We start from the raw sequence: 20149 nt of genomic DNA, 5'->3' as shown, positions 1-20149 counted from the left end.
TTGGATTCAATCAAAGGGTTACACTTGAGGACCTAGAGGGGCCACATCTGGCTTTGAGCCAGCAGGTTCCCCAACCCTAGGATAGGAGATATGAGAACCGGATTATTCTCTGCACCAAAGTCTCATTTTCCTCTTCTGGAAAACTAGAGGCTTGGGCTAGATTGTTTCTAGGATTCGCTCCACTTAAGAGTCTGAATCTTTTAGTTTGATTTTATGATTCTCTTATGCTTGTCTTTTCTTTATTTCACCCTATTAATACTATCAGAACAATATTATGTAAAAACTTTTTTCCTTCCTTTTTGATCAGCTTCATTGTGCCAATACTGAAAATGTTGTTTTGTTTCCAAGAACTATGATCATAATTTTATACCTAAAGTATAATCTCATGATCAACTCACATTATCCTAAATTTTAGAAAATGGAAAGTTTTCCTCAAAGGATTTTAAATACCCCCAAAACAATAAATAAATAAAGGGGAGGGAAGAGGGTTGTTTTATTTTGTTTTGTTTTTTTGAGGTAGGGTTGGGGGGATAATTCCCCCAAAGCAACTTCAAAGCTACTCATTGCTAATAGATCCGACATTTAGAAGACAACAGTCATGAGACTCCATCTTAATGTATGTCACCAATGATATTTTGTCTTTAAAATGGCAAATGAATGTAAAAGAATTCAAAGCTCTTCTGAAGTTCCCTATTTAGTCTGCTTTTCCTGTGGCTTATTCATGGACCAAACATGTAATAGTTTCCTTTTAATTATTCTGCAACTTGAATTCAAGCAGTGATAAGCAGTTGTTTAATCTGCTGTCAGGTTTAACTAGCCTCAACAGTGACAGTCTTAACAGCCTTGTCTTGTCTGCCCCTGCTGGAGCAGGGTGGCTGCTGTCTGCAGTGAAGACCTTCTATTTGTGGATTTAGGCTGGGGCTGAAACGTGACACATAGATGTCAAGGACCAGGAAGCTAAGGATGCATTTGACACACCTGTCTAGGCTGCTATTGCTCTATAGAGGAAACTTTGGTGGTGTCTGTTTCTCAGCAAGATTTCTCACCCTAGAAATTGTATTTGCTTTTTAACCACCTATTTTTATTTTCTTTTGATAAATTAATGGAATAAATAAAACCTTCCAAATGGAGGCTGTCACTTGGGTTCAAATAGTGAGAGTAGAATGCAAGGCAATGGGTACAGATATTGACGAGCAGAGTGTTGGTAAACCTTTAGAAGTTTCTGGCTTCTTAAGCTCCTTTACATAGTGTGGGTATACTCATAGATTTTTCTAGTTTTTTTATAGCAAGCTTTTTTTTTTTTTTTATTCATTTTATCAAATCTTATCAAGCAGTTTTTTTTTTCTTCTTGTCTTCTGGGGTTCATTTTGTCAATATCTGGGAATGTTTTCAATAAAATTAAATGTCTTTCAATTTCTCTGAACCCTGCATTTATATTGGCGCTATTTTTATTGTCATCTGTGTCAGGACAATTGTGCCTTCTTTCTTGTCTAATTTTCCTTGAAGGAAAAAAATATATCAAAGGAAATACCTGAAAACAAGGGATATTAGGTTTTTGCATTTTCTTTCATATGATATCATTTAATTAGTTTTAGGAATAGGTAGGTTTAACTTCTTTCTGAATATAGAAGAAAACATCTTGATTTCATACCATAAAAATACATTTGGGGGAAACAAATTGAAAGAATCATTGTAACTGAAGGTATGAGGGTGGAAATAATGATCAAACGACAAGAAGAAATTAATTCATGGAAAGCAACAAGGCAAAAACAAAACAAACAAGTGCGCACACACATACGCACACACACTGCTATAAAATGAAAATAAATTTAGGGTTATTTGAATCTGTATTCCATTCTTTGGTCCCCTTTAATTTAGCTGAGTTTGGGAAATTTAAAAAATATAAAAAATATAGACTTCTCAGAAATATTGGAAAATCACTTTATTGAACTTAGAGAGAAGGAGTGGTTGCATTAAAACATCACTATGATTATTTAGTAATTTAAGTCTAAAAACTCAACAGGTTTTGACTTGTATCATCTAGCTAACTGACAATTTTTTTTATTACTAGGAATATATAACTATGTATTCAGATTATGTCCCTGAAGAAAGAAGAGCAATGACATTCATTTAAGACAATATAAAAATAATACATTAATGGAGAATGCTATTTTATCAGCTTCACATAATTGAAATATCTTTCTATGCTCTTTATTATAGGTATTTTTTTTAAAGTAGTGAAATATAAGTTTCCCAAGGGCAAGGATGGTCTCACTTCAGTACTTGTATTGCTAATATGCCACATATTATTTGGCACACAGAGGATGAATAATAAATGTTTCTTGACATATTGATTTATTGTAAAAATATTAAAGTAATAAAAATATTAAAGTAATTAAAGTAAATTCATAAAATAAATTATGATTTAAAATCATAATTACTGGAGTAATATTAATTTAACATGAATGAATGTAACTTTTATAATAAAAAACCATTATGAATTGATAGACTGCAGGAAAGGTACCAAAATGAAAAATCACTTCTTGAGATTCCATTGATATGAGAAACCCTCGTTAGGGAAAAGCCTTCCACCTACACAGTTTGACAACTCATCCATAATTATGGTCTTAAAAACACAGCTATTATGTTTTAGAGGCAGGAATTGAACTTAGCTCTGACTGGGTTTGAATTTTTTTATTATTTCACTTAAAAATCACCTATGGAGGAGGTAACATGATAACAGTATAACAAAACAGGTTATCTTATCTGATAATAAAACATGAAAGGCCTGGACTCTTTACTCCCTATTGCCATGCTGAACTATTCTCAAATGTTTCCTTAGATAAAATCCCCCCCTTTTACCATTTTCTATGGCAGTTTGAGATTTAACTTGACTTAAATAATAATAACATTGACTCATCATGTCCAAGACATAATTGTACAAATAAGTCAAAAAATTTCAAAGAAAAAAAGTTTATTCAGATTGAATGTGGCATTTTCATCTTGAAGTAAATATGTTATGACTGATTGGCTCCTTGTTGCCCTTTGTTCTGGAAGAGAAACAAAATGATATAACTACGTTGAAGTCAAGGTACACTGATCCAACTGCGACTGATCAGACTAATATAAGCTGGTAAGGCTCTGCCATAGGTTGGGTACAAATATTTCTTATGAACATTTGGAATGGGGATGTCTCTAAATATGCACATCTCATGTTTCAACTTGAGGTAAATAGTCAATCATTACATCATTGGTTGATGACTGCATGTTGAAAACACTATGGATGTGTTCACTAATCAATATGACTTGATGACCAGCACTGAGCAGTTGAGATGCTTCATAGGTTTTGGCCCATAAATAGCCTTCAGGGCATCATAAAAGTGCTTTAGATTGTTACTATCAGCATTAAAGTGAATTTCATCTGCCTTCTTACTGAGTCAAGAATACTTCATTTTTCTATGCTTCACTTGCACTTTACTTTTGATGGAGTTAAATGCTGCCTCCTTAGAAGCAGATGAATTGTCCTGCTGGTAAACCCTGTGGAGTTCTAGTTTTTCATTTAGCAGCTTCTGCTAAATCATTTTCATCAAAATAAGTTGTATCAAACCAATCTTTATGTTTGTGAATGTTCTAGCCCAGATGAGTAAATGTGATGCTTTATACAAAATCTCTGAACGTTCTCCACTCCTTTTCTGCTCCACTGTTGCCAAGTGTGTGTTGGCTCAGCTTTCCTCCAAGTTAACAAAGAACCGTGCTTGCTTGGAGAAGGTTCTAATTTGTTGACATCAAGGCTTCCGGTAGACCGCTTGCCTTGAGGCCCCTGGTTTTGTTGAATGCTAATGTTTAGCTTGAATACGATTTATGATGAGGCCAGCACTCTGCACCACACGTAGCTTTTATCACTCTCACATCCTATCTGTCTCTTCTCCTTATAATAGCATAGTCTATTAAATGCCAATGTTTACTGTGAAGGTGCATCCATGAAGTTTTATTGTATTTAAGTATATAAGGCGTATTGTATTTATTTATATATGTATATATTTATACGTGTGTATATATATTTATATATACGCATATATTTAAGTATATAAGTACATTGCACTTAAATATATATATATATATATATGTATATACATACAATATATAACTATATATATATATATTGTATATAAGAAAGATAGAATTCGTGATGAGGTCATGAGATTTACACACCTTCTATAGTAAGTGACCATTGTTATTACTGTTTCGGACTCCATTGGTCCTAAGGTTTCCCTGCCGTGTCTTATAATTTGTGCCTACTCTATTATAAGTGTGTCCTCTTTGGGTACATTGATGATGAAGGTCTCCAGGTCTTCATAGAACTTTTCTTTGACCTCGTCAGGGTTAGTCATGGTGGTGAGGAGCACTCTGTTGGTGAGGGGCACTTTCCTGCAAGTAGCAATCACATTGTCATGAGCCTGTCACTCCTTTTGGGAGACATGCAAGCTTGTTGACTAGATTGGTTTCGATGGCAAAACTTACGCCTTTATAGAACTCCCCAATACTGTGGCCACTCAAGAAAAAAAAAAGTATCCAGCTCTGACTTCAGTAAACTAGCCTTTATTTGCCAGCCTTATTTCACTGAGGTTTGCAATTTGGATGTAATACCTGCTGTGTTCTCTTGAAACAACAGCTGTTCATGCTTCAGATCTACCACATTTCATGTAGTCCATAAGTTGTTCACATTCCATGTACCAATGATGAATGGCACCATTTTCACAAAAGTTTTTGTACATGTTTTTGTGTTTCAATTGCAGAGTGAGATACTACCGCAGTAAGTAGACCAGCATTGGGTGATACAGACAATTTGTAGGGCACTTTTTCTAGTCCCTACCTCATGCCAGAAGGTGAGCAGTGCAATCCTTCAAAATGTCTGCTCAGACATGCAGGGGCCTTCTGAATCCCACTACTGCTTCAGTCCAGTAGGAAGATGAACCCTATGACCTGGCCCCCCTGTTTGCAGGGTTGTGACTACAGCTTCCAATGTACCCACACCTTCTGCTTTGTTACTTGCCTGTCACCACAGAACTTTGAGGTAGGTAAAAAAGTGGTCAAATGGTATGGATGATGTCTCTTGATTCACACATAAATTGGATTTAAGTGAGGCACAGTTGTGTGAAGTAGCTGGCCTCATTTTCTCCTTCAGAGTCATTGAAATTCAATGACAAGACAAAAGTTGAAAAGACTGGTGATGGCCAAGGATGCAGTGGATGATCCTGGTATTTTCAATGTCTAACCATTCTCTAAGTGCTCTAAAGCAGCTGCATGTTTTCATCTGCCCATACTGACAGGGGTAGACCCCTCTAACTCATAGATAGATTTGAGATCTCTTGTTTACCTTTAACCTGGTCAAGTCTATCTGCTGAAACAGTTTACTGATTGTGGCTGCTGCCCGTATTACAACTTCTTGGAGCCATAATCGAGAATTGGGTGATTTAGGTGGACACCAAGGGTAGAAAGCAGCTTCATGCTAGAGGTACTAGTCTTCCCTGAAAACCCCAAGAGCCATTATGAGTAAGAGTAACATGTGAAACAAATTTCTTTTACACCATGTATATCAAACTTATAACCTAGGCTGTGTGTGAAGGGAATCTAATTTCTTACAGTAAATTAGTTTCACTTTTAGAATTTGCCAGGCCCAAAAGGTTTGAGATTTTGGCATGCAATTTAGCTCAGGATCAGTTAGCTTTGTTTTATTGTTACTACTGTTATTTTTCTCATATGCAAACTACTTTTAAAAGAAACATTTGCATTTCTGATTTTTACCATTGCTTAATTTTTTTTCCATTCTTTTTTTGTTACTTTTTCTTCCTCTCTCCATATAACATAGTCATTAGGTCTGCTTACCATTATGTTCACACTGGAGATATTTTTCTTGTGTTCTTCATTAGAATAATTTTGTATTCCCATAATTTGTCTATTTTTCCTTGAATAAAAATATATAAATCAAGGGTAAAATCAGAATATTTTTGTGGGGAACAAAAAAACTGACAAAATTAACCTTAATGGTCTATGGATTTACATAATTAAAATATGTACTAATTGATTATAATGGTTAGAAAGATTCATCAAAAATCTATTATGTAAATAGGATTCTAGCTACATTTTAAATTGTTTATTTTCTAGTTTAGAATTTTTTTTTAACTAGTGTTTGGGTAGCAAATTCTCTAGTTTCTGCCTTCTTCTTCACTCTATTAGTTAGACTGAGTGATGAAGAAAAGGGAGTTCCTTAAATATCTTTTTACTTCTTCCTCAGAGTTATTTTAAGTCACCCTATTTACTAAAATCACCTATGAGGGAGATAGCATCAAAATAATATAACAAAATGGTTTCTCTTATCTGATAACAAAACATGAAAGTAAATCCAAGTAGTGCTTAAGTTAAATCTTTTAATGCTACTGGTGATGCTGGTGAAAAGCTATTTAGAGGACTAAGTGGTTTATGGAATAAGCCTTCGGTTATTCTCTTGAAGATTATTCTCAAGAGAATACCTCTTGTTCTGTTAGTTTCACTTCTGATGGCGTGAGCATTTCTATTATCCCTGTACCTGCTTTATGGAGGGTGGAGAAGTCAGAGAGAAAGACAGAGACACAAAGATAGAGAGATCTCAGTGATTTCTGTACTCCACCCCAAAAAAACTTTTAAAGCAAAAACAATTACCTTTTTACTTATAAGTTTAACAAGGTAAATGAAATATGGGCTGATAACCCTTTTCAAAACATTTAAGAGTACAAGGCATTAGGTTCATTGCACTATGTTGGGTAAAGTTTCAAGAAATTAAATTCTCTTAAGCATATCTACCCAAATTATAAGATTTAATAAGAGAATGCTCACATATATAAATTATCTTTATAAAAATATAATATTATTTTATTGCCTTGAACTTTGGAGGCTAGCATCATAAACATTACTATCCCTATTTTATTGATGAAGAAACAGAATCAAAGACTAAGCCATGTAAGCAAGGTTATATATCTCATAAGTAGTGGAACAAGATTAGAATCCAAATATTTTAATTTTCCAGTGATTTTTTTCTTTAAAACCATTGCATACTGCCTTTGCTCTAATATGTAGCAATTGTATACTCAGAAAAGGAGTAATACATGGAGCTGTAGAACTATTGTCCCAATTTCCACTCAAACTTGTTGAGTAGATCCCAAGAGTTTGGGTAGCTATCCCCTTATGAAAAAGATGCATCCTATGTGTTTTTGAGGTTGTCTCTGTAATGCTCTAACTCACAACCCCCACTAGTGTGTTTCTTACCAAGATTTTCCGTTGTTATCCATTAATCAATTTGACTTAATTAGCTTCTAGAAAGAAGTATTTACCAAGGGTGAAGGGAGATTGATGTGCTCTTGTCTGCCTCAACCACTCCCCAAGTGATTTCCTCTCAGGAGTTTAACCTAAATGTTCCCTCCATACCCTTACTAGACATTCTCTCTTTCTATCTGTCAACACCTGAGCATACAACACGCTTTTCAGGGACAGACATGAACAGGTACCCTAGGCCCATAGTTGTTTTCCTCTTAAGGCAATTAACTTGATAAGGAAAGACACGTTTCCACAAAATGGTATCATTGGTCTAAAAGAAGTATTGTACATAGTAGTGATAATGTGAAGAACATTGGACTTGGTGTCCAGAAGATCTGGGTTCAAATCTCCCTCCTGACAATTGCTAAGTACATAACCACAGGCAAGTCAAATAAATCCTCAGCTTTTATCTACTCACAGTGGCATTATGAGGAGAAATAACATAATCAAGACAATCTCTCAAGTCTGATAGCTTGATATTTCATGGATGACCCACAAGGTAGGACTATGTTTCCTCAGCCAAATCAAGCACAAGGAAGAGATGTGTGTGTATGTGTGTGTGTGTGTGTGTGTGCAATGTCTTGTTCACTAAGTTCAAACAAGATATATACCTTAGTGCCTTGAGATGTGGCACCACTTGGCAAACATGTCAGAGCTTAGAATCTTGACACTTACTTTAAATGTGATGGAATTATTTGAATGATTCTAATGTTAATTTAAATGGGAAGATCTTTCCCATTCATTAATAGGCCCATGTGACCAGCTTAAATCACGTGGAAGCCTAAGTCATATGTGGTAGGAAGAGTGGCTGAATGGGCAGAACAGAAAGGGTGTAATAGGAAGATGTGGAGCTAAAGCAGAGCTGAGGGGAAGTGAGTCAGAGAGCACCCAGAGCTAGGAAGGATGCAGGCAAGCAGGCAGGTGTCTAGTGTGAATGGGAGAGTTTGTTTGTCATTTTATTGAAGGGAGCCTGCTTGTGATTTGTTTAAGGGAACTAGTTTGTGGGAAGCCTAGCAGGGGGAAAGTTTGGGGATGGTATTATTCTCTGCATTGTTATTGTGTATAGATTTTTGATTCTATGATGGATTTGGCTTTCTGGTATCTAAATAAATGTTTTGGTTCTGTCTTCCATGTAGAGAGTCTGTTGTATTTCACAATTCAGAATTGTGCTATGATATTCATGGCTGCTGTAGGTCCTGTGAATATCACATTGGTGCTACCATGATTTAACCAATCCCTTCCTTTAAAATGACATCTTTATATAAAGAATAAAATTAAAATCTTTCCTAATGCAGGGAAGGAAGTTATTGATCTAATAGAAGACTTGATTCCCCTACTCATCTCACCCTTAGAAACAACTATCAATCAAAAATCAATAAATACAGTATAAATCCTTTTTGAATATTTGTTTGGGGATGGGGGATAGGGAAGGGAGAGGGGCTAAATTGGTGAAAGGAGAAAATTCCAAAAATCCATCTTGCTCTCCTTCACCACTGCAGTAGCCTCTTCATAATATCTATGCTTCTACTATTATTGTTATGTCATCCTTCATTCAACTGTAAGATTTGAGTTCATTTTTCATATGTAGGAAGAACACTGAGGGTTGTAACTGGCAGGAAAACAGAAATAAAGACCAGTGATTTTGTTGCTTGCAGGTTTACACAATAAATGGTTGGTTTAGAATAAATGATCTAAGATATGGTTGATAACCACTCTCTGCCTTTCATATAGCTCTTCTGTTCTTATTTCCAGACTCCTTCATGCCAACACAGAGCATCATGAAGACTAAAGAGAGCTTCCTGGCTCATATCACACATAGACCCCTTTTGGTTTTGTTGGGTAAAGTACCTCCAAATGGAGGAGAAATAGACAAAAAGTGATTTCATCTAGCCCTTGAGTCAAAGAAGAAAAAAAAATATTTGTTAAATAGTTGCCTGGGGAAGAGATTCAAGTGAAAACAGAGGAAGGTCAGTCAAAGACATACGTTTAATCTTACCCTAAGATTGTATGCTGCTTTCTCTTAGTGACATGCCTAGTTATAGTTCTTATGACGTTCCACTACTCAGCCTAAAAGACTTAAAATTGCTGCAGTTTGATGAGTTCATCAAACACTAGCAGAGAGCAGTTCAGCAAACCCAATGCTGGGGGGTAATTAGCTTTGAGATGAGAAGAAATGATGTAGCACCCCATAAATGGAAGAAATATAATGCCCACAAAGATTTGATGCCTAGCAGATTACAATATCAGAGAATTTTGGTGGCTCTAAAACACTGACATCATGAGTTGCCTGAATATACATGTTTCCTGGCCAAAAATGTTTCTTCTGTGTATGACCCTTTGTGTGTATTCATAGACTGACATATTCTCTGTGTATTGGCCCCTTTATGTGTGTTCTCTGGTCATTTGTGTTCTCTGCACATTTTCACTCCCCACCCTGGTACTGTGGGAGTGGTAGAATTTAACCCCCTTGAAGATGAGATCTTCTCTTGTAAGTTAATTTAGTATTCCGTTTCTTATAGAATTTATTTTGAACTATTGTGTTCTTTCTAGTTGATTTAGTGAAAGTAGAAACATTGGTGAGGGCTTTTGAAAGCTAATGTCAATATCTCTCAAACGTCTAGAGCTTTCTGGAGGCCCCCAAGTGAAGTGAACACTGTGTATTATACAAGCTATAGTCATTTCATGGTTCTGGTAAAAATCCATCAATGGCTCTCTATTAGCTATCAGATACTAAGTTCTCACTCATTTTCCCACTCTGAGACCCTCCAGCATATGATGCTACTCGATATTTCCAGACATTTCTCATCATGTACTCTTTGAGTCAGCTAGACTAGCCTAATGGCCATTTCCCTTAACATCCCCACATCTCCAATCTTTTGGGCCATTATTCATTTTGTTCCCCATCCTTGACATACCCCTACCTTAACTTTACCTATTCATTTTTTACCATTTTTAGAGTCTGCTTCTAGTTTCATCTCTTTCAAGAAGACTTCCCTGACTCCCAGGGAATAATGATATTTCTTCCATTAGGTCTCACGTAGAATTATAGATGTAAACCTGGAAGAGCTCTCAAAAGCTGTCTGGTTCAACTTCTCATATTATAAATGAGGAAACTGAGTGAGGTTCCTGGAGGTGCAGCTCAAGAGTCACAGAGGGAGTAGTTTTCAGAGGTGAGCTTTGGGTCTAATTTCTGTGACTCCAGAGCCAGTGTTCTTTCCACGGTACCAAGCTACTATGCACTTATAGCACATTGTTGTTATTTCTAAAAATATAGCTATTTGTATATTTATCTAGAGCAGGGGTGGGGAGCCTGTGGCCTTGAGGTCACATGTGGCCCTCTATATCCTCATGTGTGACCCTTTGATCTAATCTAAACTTCACAGAACAAATTCCCTTAGTCAAAGAATTTGTTCTGCATAACTTGGACTCAGTCAAAAGGCTAAACCCAAGGACATAGAAGATCACATGTGGCCTCAAGGCCACAGGTTCCCCATCCCTAATGTAGAGTATGGAGAGTGTCTGTTATATAAAGTTAACCCAAGGCTCCCCACACAGGAGTCACTACTAAGTGTTGCAGGAAATGAATCAAATTAAGCTGAAGTGATTGTGTTGTTGTCTTTGTATTATACTCCTCCAACTCAGGAAAAATTTCAATAGCTAATATGTTTAGTAAATGGCCAAGGAGTTCTAAATATCTCATTCAACCTTAAATATTATATAAATATATATGTGTGTGTGTATGTGTGTGTGTTTGTGTGTGTGTATGTGTGTGTGTATTTGTGTGTGTGTGTATGTGTGTGTATTTGTGTGTGTGTATGTGTGTGTGTATTTGTGTGTGTGTGTGTGTGTATAACATGCAGAATGAAACTACATTTTTGAAAAGTGTCTGTCCAGTATCCATATTGCTTAGGTTTACAATGTACAACAGCATCGTTTTGTAATTCTTTTTGGATGCACCTGACACCATCACCACCATTGCTCTCTTAAGACCAAACCAGCACAGGTTTGATGTTGGGACAAAGTGAAACACTCAAAAGTGTTTGCACAGTTCACAGTTAAAGGAAGTTTGCTTTACCTTAACCCCAAAAGGTTCTAAAACAAGGACACACTCTAGACTTTAGCACAACACTGACTTTTCCCCTCCTCTCTATGTGGAAATTTATTTCATCATCTGGGTAAGATATGATAAGGAACATGGTCTTTAGGGACATCATCAAGTGAGAGGGGCTTAGACTCCATATAACTGGAACTATTCATGTCTTTATGTGATCAGAAAGAGGGACCACATAGGTTCCAGGGACGGTCTTGGCTTTTATTTATTTGTTTGTTTAGCTAAAAGTCTGATCCTATTTGAAGGAGGAGTGACCAGGGCTCATTCCATGTTGTGTGTAGGGGAAAAGAAGCTGAAACAAGGGAAACAGGGGCCAATAAGTTCCCAGGACTGCTTTGTCCCCCTGTAGGAAAACTCCTCTCTGAAGGAGGAGGGAAGGAGGAAAGCCAGGCCTAACTCATATGGTGTGAATATCTGAGTAGTTCTTAGTCCTTTGAAACACACACTTTTCTGCTAACATGAGGCTATATATTCTGTTGCCTCAAGTGAATATGAAAAGCAGAATTATGGGGCAGGTCTCCTTGAATTTACAATTACAATATGATATATTCTGGTCAAGGTTCTGCACTTATTTGTCTCCACCATATTTTATGTTTGAAAAAGACACAGGTAGTATGGCCTCCTTCATCATTCCTGCATATGTTCACTCTTCCTCCCAGTTTTATTCTTTTACCTCTCACATTTTGCAGATGAAATAAAGAAAATTTATTTCCCCAAATAACCTCCATTTAACATGTTACTCCTTTGCCATTTCCCTTAAAAACAATTACCATCATTTGTAGAGGCAGTACTCTAATAAACACATGATATTTCTTTTAATTTTTCATATAATTTTTAAAAAATAGTAATAATTAAATGAAACTTCGGTGGCTATCTTGTCTGTTCCTACAAGAATCTTCTCTTCAACATACCTAACAGGGCCATCCAGCCTTGGCTTGACAACCTTTGACAAGATAGCATCCTATCCCTCTAGAGGTCATAGGGCCATATATCTTGAGCTTGAAGTGAACTCACAGATCATTGAGTAAACTCCCCTTGTTTTATATAAGAAAATGAAGCCAAGAGGCGGAGGGAATTGGCCAGATTCACCTAGGTAGTAAGTTTAAGAGGCGTAACCTGCGGTTTTTTTCCCAAGCAAATCTAAATCTTCTTCTCTTTACTTTCTACACATTCCTCCTATGTACCACCTCTGAGGTAAGTCTGATAATAATGAGGCAAGTCTAATCATTCTGGTGTCAGCAAATCAGTCAATACCACAGCGGTTTTTCCTAGCATTAGGATATTTTCACATTTCATAAACATGCTAATTTGCCTCTGTTCAAGTCATTGATTAAAACAGACCATGCACAAATTTGGATACCTGGGGCACTCCCTTTAGTAACTGATCTCCTCCCAAATTATAACAAGATAACATTGACCCTCTATAGACTTGGCCATTTACTACTTATAAATTCACCCAACTATACTATCATCTTATTCACATCTCTACAGTTTTCTTCTTCAGAAGAATATCATGAAAGACTTGATCTTTGATCTTGGTTTACAACTATCAAAGTAAACAAGAAACTTAGGGTGAAATAGAGGCATGAGTAGTGGCTGCCTCTACCACCTCAAAGCAGTGAGAAATACACCAAATATAGTCATTACAATTACAATAGGAACAAGAGAGGATAGAGAAGACATCATGGTACTTCCAGGTAAGGTTGAAATCCCCCTGATCCATGGAGTTCTTATTACCATTCCAACTATAGACATGTCAATACAACTAGCAGTGTCAACGTGAGGGTTTCAAGATGATTTGCTGTAATGGTAATTTAAATTAACAAGCCTAGGTGACCTGAGTGGGTCACATGGAAACCTGAGTCCCATGGAGCCTGGGGTGGGAGGAGTTTGCTGAATGGGTGGAACAGGAAGCGATGGATCTAGAGCAGATCTGAGAGGAAAGCTGGTTATAAGAGCAGTCAGAGCTAGGAAGGATGTAGGCTTTTGAGTAGTGTGAGTCAAAGAGCTTGTTTGTAATTTGTTTAAGGGACCTGGTTAGTGGGAAGCCTAGCAGGGGGAAGGCTTAGGGATGGTGTTGTTCTCTGCATTTACTGTGTAGAGATTTTTGTTACTATGATGAATTTGGCTTTCTGGTGACTGAACAGGTGTTTTGCTTCAGTCTTCCATGAGGAGAGTCTGCGGTATTTCTCAATTCAGAATTGCACCAGCATATTCATGGCTACCATAGGCACTGTGAATATTGCATTGACACTATACTTGCACATTTTCAATTTGTGACTAGGATGTTCTTGCTAATACAGAGGAAACATTTTTATTTCATTAGTAATCAGAAAAGTCTCTCTTTTGATATTGCCTTGAAATATTTGTGTGCTTACGTGTGTGTGTGTGTCTGTGTGTGTTGAGTGTGGGTGTGGGTGTGGGTGGAGGTGAATTTTTGTGATGAGACTATTAGGGGCACTGACTGACTGGGATACAGTTGATTGTGTTGAGAGCAGTATTTCTAGGTCCCTGATTGGTTTTTCAGGCAACTTCATTTTGGTCAGACCGATATCCTCAGAAAAGTTAGACACCAACACTGGTTATCTGGATGGGATGCCTGTCAAGAAAAGTTTTTCATACCTCTCCTAAGGTAGAAGAAGCCACTGTCATTTCAGTGGGAGAGGATGTACAACAGATTGAAGAGTACTTAGATTTTTAAAGCAAAATCTAACAAGATTACAGTACAATTCTGATAGCATCATATTTATTATTAGACCTTAATGATCCTCTTTCAGAGAAGGCTAATTCTAATAAAAATAAAAGCAATCTACAAAAGATAATCACACATAGTTTTGGAAAGAGTAAATTCCAAAGGCTTTGTATGGCATCTTATAAACAGGAATAAACTGAAAAAAAAAACAACAAAAAACCTAGCATCACATCTACTCCTGTGGTAGGACACAGAGAAACCATGAATAAGTATTTAAAGGCATAAAATATTATATGTATCAATCCCTGATATTCCAAAGAATCTATGGTCTCATCAATTTGGCTATTACCTTCAAATAGCTACCTCAACAGGGCTCTACATGGAGTCCTCAGCCATTACTGCTTATCTTTTCTTCCTTTGGGGCTGATCTAAAGGATCCCATCAGTCCTTGTGCATGGGATCATAGACTTAGAGAAGTGAAAGAGACTTTGAAGGTTGTTGAGTCAAATCCTCAACTGAGACAGAGCTATTTGCCTAGAGTCATACAACTGATGTCTGAGACAGGCTTTGAACGTAGGTCTTCCTGACTTCAAATCCAGCATCCCACCTAGAAAGCCACCTGGACTCAAGAATTAACCTATATGTAGCCTCATCATCATCATCATCATCATCATCATCATCATCATCATCATCATCATCATCCTGTTGAATTAGAAGCTGCTTTCTTCTCATTGGCTCTCATTCTTACTTTTGTAGAAAATCTCTCCTCTGTTGTTGGATTCCATGTGTTAACTGATCTTTCTTCTCTTTCTCTTCTGGTTCCTATTCTTTTACCACTCAAGGTCATAACTCTGTCACTTTGGATACATATTTTTTCCTTTTGTTTCATGTTAAAAGCTTGTATTCCTAAAAACAACAACAAAAACCTAAAAGAACACTTTAGCCTCTTTCAAATCAGGAGAATGGAGTGTCATTTCTTGCACCCCTTTATCATCCTTTATAGAAAAGAAGTCGGTCAACAGACTTCTGTATAACAGTTCCTTGATGATAGAAGACATATAAACATTATACAGTCTATGAAGGAAACTCCAAAATTTGCCCTAGCTTCTTGTTCTTATTAGATGTGATCACTTCAGTCTTTTTCTCATTCTGGTTAGACACTGCAGAGTTGAATGAGAAAGTAAATTAAAAGATCAACTGAGTGCTTGTCTTTGGCTAAGGTGGATTAGGCTGCTAAATGATAAGGCACTGGGCCTAAAATCAGAAAAAAACTGAGTTCAAACCTGGCCTCAGATATTTACCCTAGCTGTGTGTCCCTGGGCAAGTCACAAACTTTGTTCTGTTTTATGACCTTTTCCCCAGTGTTGTTGCAAAGTTCAAATGAGATAATAATTGCAAAGTTCTTAACACAGTGCCTGGAACATTGTAGATGCTATGGAAATGTTGTATATTATTAACAGTAATACTTTCTACCTTCAGCCAACATCCTCTCCTATAAACTCTTCTTTTTAAAATTTATTTATTTTTTATCGAGGCTTTATTGTCTATATTTTCTTTTACAACATATTATGGATATGTTTTGCATGACTACACAAATATAGCCTATATTGAATTGCTTGCTTCCCCAATGGGGGGGGGGGGATGGGCAGGGGGAAAGGGATAGAATTTGGAACTCAAAGTTTTAAGAAGGAATGTTAAAATTGTTTATACAAGTAACTAGAGAAAAAAATACTAAATAAAATATTTAAAAAAACAGAGGTCTAGTTGGTTTTATTTGTATTGCCTTTAAGTGTCAGAACACATAAATATATAACGTACTTCCTATGTACTAGGTACTCTAGTAAGTAATGAATATACAAAGAAAGACAAAAAAAATGGTCCCTGCCCTCAAGGAGCTCAAATTTTAGTGGAGTAGAAAGCATGCAAGTAACAATATACAAGGTATATACTATATAAGTAGGACGTAGTTTCAAAGGTAAAGTGTTGGGGGTTGAGGTGGGCAAGGTCTCTTGTGGAAGATGGGTCTTGGAGGAAGCCAGGCAACCCAAGAGGTAGAAATGAGGAGGGAAGATATTTGAAGCATGGGATATAGACAGTGTAAAGGTGAAGCACTGGAGAAATGGAGGGTCACATGGGTAAAGAACAATAAGAAAATCAATGTTGCTGGATCAGTTTGTGGAGGAGAATTAAATGTAGGAAAAGTAGAAAGATAGCAAGAGATCAAATTGTGAAGGGCTTAAAAAAAAGACAATCAGAGAATTTTACATTTGAATTTGAAAATGATAGGAAGCCACAGGAGTTGGGGGTGGAGTCAGGTGGCCAGAAATGAGCTTTAGGAAACAGAACAATTGCAATAGATCATGTATGAGGTGATGAAAACCTGTAAGAGGGTGGCAACTGTGCATAATTGAAATTTGGCCAAAGGCTGAATAAAGGGAGTGAATGCAAGTGAGGAGTCATTGACATTGAGGTTGTGAGCCTGTGGATCTGGGGGATGGTCCCCTCAATAGTAATATGGAAGCTCAGAAGACAAGATGATACTGAGCAAAACAATAATGAGTCTTCTTTTGGGCATGGTCAGTATGGGATATCTATGGCACATCGAGGTTGAGATGTTATGTGACATGAGCTCAGGAAAGATCTTAGACCTTGATAAATAGACCTGAAAATTGTATCAATAGAGAAGATAATTGAATCCAGGAAAGTTCATGAGATTGCCAAGTGAGACAGTATAGAGGCAGAAGAGAAGAGGGCCAAGGGCCCATCTTTGGGTGGTACTCACTTTTGGTGAATATGACTTGAAAATCCAGAAAAAGAGATTGAGAGATGTATCACACACTTTCTCTGATTTCTCTCTTGCTATGATTTGGATGAAAGATTTTTTTGATTCTCACTATGTGTTCCTAGCTGAACTGGTATTAAGTGAGAAAGGATGTAAATCTTGGACATAGAGTTGGAGTCCTCCTTCCTCTTCAATAATGATGACAAAATGATAAGAAGTTAGCCTGAACCTGATCACAACTGCCAGACTATTAATATTCAAGGGAACAAATAGATATCATTCTAGCCTCATACCCCCCTCTCTCTGGGGAGAGGAAAGGGGTGTCCTCAGGTCCCAACTTGTTTCTCCTGTTGGCAGGAATTAAAGTCTCCCTTGAAGGAGAAGAGGCTAACGATGTCTCTCCTTCCTTCAAACATGAAATAACATCCCATGAAGCTCTACTTTTATCATCTTTTTTCCAAGTTTTTGACTAACTAAATATGTGTCAGTTGTTTATTTTGTGACGTTAATAACTTATAGGTAACATGGAAATGTGTCAGAAAGAATGGATAATTAAGGGAGATCTATGGCTAATGTATTTAACTGGAAGGCAGTATAGATTTGGGAAAAGAGTCCTGGAGTCAGATGATGTGGTTCACGTTCTTATTCTGATACTTATTATCTGTGTAGCCAAAATCAAATCATTTAACCACCAGGAATCTTAATTTTCTTATCTGTAGAATGAAAAGGTTGGAAACAGCTTCTTAAACTGTGGGTCACAACACTGATTGTGGGAGTCGCAAAAAATTTGGGAACAGTAAAAGGTTTCTCAACACACAATCACCAAAAATGAATTAAAAATCAAACCCAGGATGAATCAGAGGTGTTTCTGGCAGCTCTTGCCAGTATTATATCACACAATTTCACTGCAGCCTAGGTTCTCAACTGTGCACTTTGTACTACATGTGCTGGCATGCCATGCAAGGCCAACAAATGCTACCAGAGACACCTTGGCTCAGATTCCAGACTATGTGTTTCTATTGTCCATACAAAATGGTTACATGAATTTTGGCTTGGGGTTAGGACAGAATTTCCACCAACTTCCGAAATGACCCAAAATATACTTCTGCCATTTTGTACTTTGTAGAGATGTGAAGCCATGTTCTCAGTACTGAGGATTATAAAATCAAAACCTCAGTCAACTCTGAAAAACATTGAAGAAGCTCTGCATCCTGCAGTATCAAACATTCCACCAAGATTTAATTTTTTATGTAAAAATAAAGAAGCACATCCATCTCATTAGTATGCAAATTTGCTTTCATCTTTAATAAGTGGTAAAACTTTATGTATAGCAAAGAATTGTTTTACATCTCTATGATTTATTATCAGTAAATGCTTGATCCATATACTTATTATATACCTATATAACCCAGGTCGTATAAAAATTTCTCAGGAGAGAAGAGGTCACAAAATGGGACTAGATAGCTCTAAGAGCCCTTCATGCTTCAATACAGTGACATATAAAGGCCCTGATTCAATACCATGGACTTCACAAAATGACATTTACTATACTTTAACTATCAGCAATCATTGTCAACACTTTTGGAGACTTGAGACTATTAATTTTTTTTGTACTTCTAATAGACAAACAATTTTAGCATTTCCTTTAAAAGTTTCTCCTTTTTTGTCTTCTTATTTTGGTACCTAGGTTTCAACAAGGCTTCCTTAAAAACCTTTAATTGACCAAATTAATAGAAAGGATTAGCAGACATTTGTAGGAGCTGAGACACTGTAGTACTTAGCACTAGTGGGCAGATTAGAGGCAGGACATGAAAGTGATATTGTTATTGCACTAAGTTTCACATCTACAGGTAGAAAGGGTTATAATTCTTTATTGGTTTTTCTTGTCAGTAGGTTGGGCCTTAGGCTTACAAAGATGCAATAGCAATCCTCAATAACATTCCTAAGAAATTTCATTTTATCTTTAAATATAGCTAGCAATATTTTTATCTTCACACAGGGTGACCATTTTGGTAAAATACATGTGTGACTGGGAGGCAGAGAAGAAGGATGGAGGCCCACAGGGAAAAGGGAAGCTATATCCTGCTGATGCAATTTTCTCAGTATGTCTTAAAAGCCCCATGATATAGAATAAGCTCTTAAAAGTGGATTATCAGGTCATACCTAGTGCCAGATAGTGTAAGTCAGAAAGAAAAGACCAGTTGGACTAAAACTAACAGCTTAAAGCCTCAGGGATTTTTACTTATTTAAAAAAAATATTAACTTCCCATAGTTAACTCCCTTAGTTAACAAGCATTTTTCCCTCCCACTCACAGCCAACTAAAAGAGAAAAAGAAAACTCTTATGATAAATATGCATAATCAATAAAAACAAATTCTTATACTGTCCATTTCCAAAAATGTAAATTTTCTTTTATACATCAAATCCATTTTCTTTCTTTCAGGAGGTGGTGAAATATCCATCATCATCAGTCCTCTCTGATCATGGATGACCATTGTGATGATTAAGAGACAAAATGCTATGTGATCCTGGGGAGTAAAGTCAGGTCTATCAATATTCTGTTCTATAGTACCCCACAGAGGTAGTGTTATACCTGTGTAAGTTCTAAGAGAAAACTTATCTCCCACTTTATGGACCAATAGAAATGCTCCAGTCTGAATGGGTTAATGGGGCATAGGACACAAGAATATAGCCTTGTGGCAGAGCTCTCCCTGACATTATCATCTCCTAAACAGGCTGTATAAACTTTTATGAACTTGGCTGCAAGGAGTATTTAGACAAGAGAAGGCTATAAACACCTGTTCTATCACTGAAACAGGGACTTCATTATTAGCTTATCAATTAATTAATCACCTTGTTTTTTTAAAGCACATACTATGTGCCTGATGTTATATTAAGTGATGGGTATACACAAAGATGTAGGTAGTTCCTCAGTGACATACTACTGTCAATTTTGGTCCACAAGAGCAATTCATGAATCTGGGACCCTCTCCTGCTAAATATATGAAAAAATGGTAAAGCAAACCCTCAGTAGAATAATGGAGACCCAGTATACCGAAGTGGATTTTAGAGGTACTAGTCAAGACCAGTGTTTCTTCTTTTTGGGGGGAGCTATATGTCACAGTGGATAGTGTACTTGGCTTGGAGTCAGGAAAACCTGAGTTCAGATCTAGTCTTAAACATTAACTTGATGTGTGAGTCTGAGCAAGCCACT

The sequence above is a fragment of the Notamacropus eugenii genome, chromosome 4 (genome assembly GCF_028372415.1).
Source record: "Notamacropus eugenii isolate mMacEug1 chromosome 4, mMacEug1.pri_v2, whole genome shotgun sequence".
NCBI classification, from domain to species: Eukaryota; Metazoa; Chordata; class Mammalia; order Diprotodontia; family Macropodidae; genus Notamacropus; species Notamacropus eugenii.
The sequence above is the reverse complement of the archived record's forward strand: the minus strand, read 5'-3'. Positions refer to the sequence as shown.